This window comes from Penaeus japonicus, unplaced genomic scaffold (genome assembly GCF_977035675.1).
Source record: "Penaeus japonicus unplaced genomic scaffold, GWHDUDI00000001_assembly GWHDUDI00000042, whole genome shotgun sequence".
Taxonomy (NCBI): domain Eukaryota; kingdom Metazoa; phylum Arthropoda; class Malacostraca; order Decapoda; family Penaeidae; genus Penaeus; species Penaeus japonicus.
Window position 1 is genome coordinate 21,516,274 of NW_028234444.1, and position 1,130 is coordinate 21,517,403.

Consider the following 1,130-nt stretch of genomic DNA (forward strand, 5'->3'; position numbering starts at 1 on the left):
CATGTTATTTTTCTTATTACCACTTTTTGCAATAAGACTTTTATTGAACAAATGTGGATTTTTGCGTCTGAAATATCGCGCGTAGTAACTGAGTATCTCTGTTTTATGGACATTCAGCTTATAAACAAGTTTGATCTTCTCTTTCTCTGTCTGTCTCTCTTTCTCTCTCTCTCTCTCTCTCTCTCTCTCTCTCTCTCTCTCTCTCTCTATATATATATATATATATATATACATATATATCCCCCCCTCCTCTCTCTCTCTCTTTCTCTCTTACCCTCCCTCTTTTCTCTCTCTCTCTCCCTCTCTCTCTCTCTCTCACCCCCTCTTTTCTCCCCCTCCCCTCCCCCTCTCTCTCTTTCTCTCTCCCCTCCCCTTCTTTCTCCCCCCCACTCCCCTTCCCACTCTCTCTACCCCCCCCCCCTCTCTCTCTCTCTCACGAAAGAACATTGAGAAATCCACGGCTGAAGATAAAACGCCCTTGGAAATCACTCACCGATTAGGATGGATTTTTAAGCTTTGGAGGAAAAAGTCCTTTGGATTACTCATATATACATTTAAACTCGCATATGCACACGCACAAACAAACACAGATACTTGTAATTCCGCGTATATACAGCAACCCCAATCACAGACACTGGGAACTACAAGCATACGCATAAAGTAACAAACTCACACTTAGACCCTCACACACACACACACACACATACGAACAAACAAGCACGCAAACACATAAACAAATACACATGCACACACATACAAACAAACAAACACACATACAAACAAACACACTCATGCACACACACACACAAACAAACACACACACATGCATACACACAATCAAACAAACAAACACATGCACACAAACAAACAAACACACATGCACACACAAACAAACAAACACACACACATGCATACACACAATCAAACAAACAAACACATGCACACGCACAAACAATCACACACACAAACAAACAAACAAACAAACACACACAAACAAACAAACAACCACACACAAACAAAACAAACAAACACACACAAACAAACAAACACACACAAACAAACAAACAACCACACACAAACAAAACAAACAAAACACACAAAAAAGCAAGAACCATGATGCTGGGGAAATG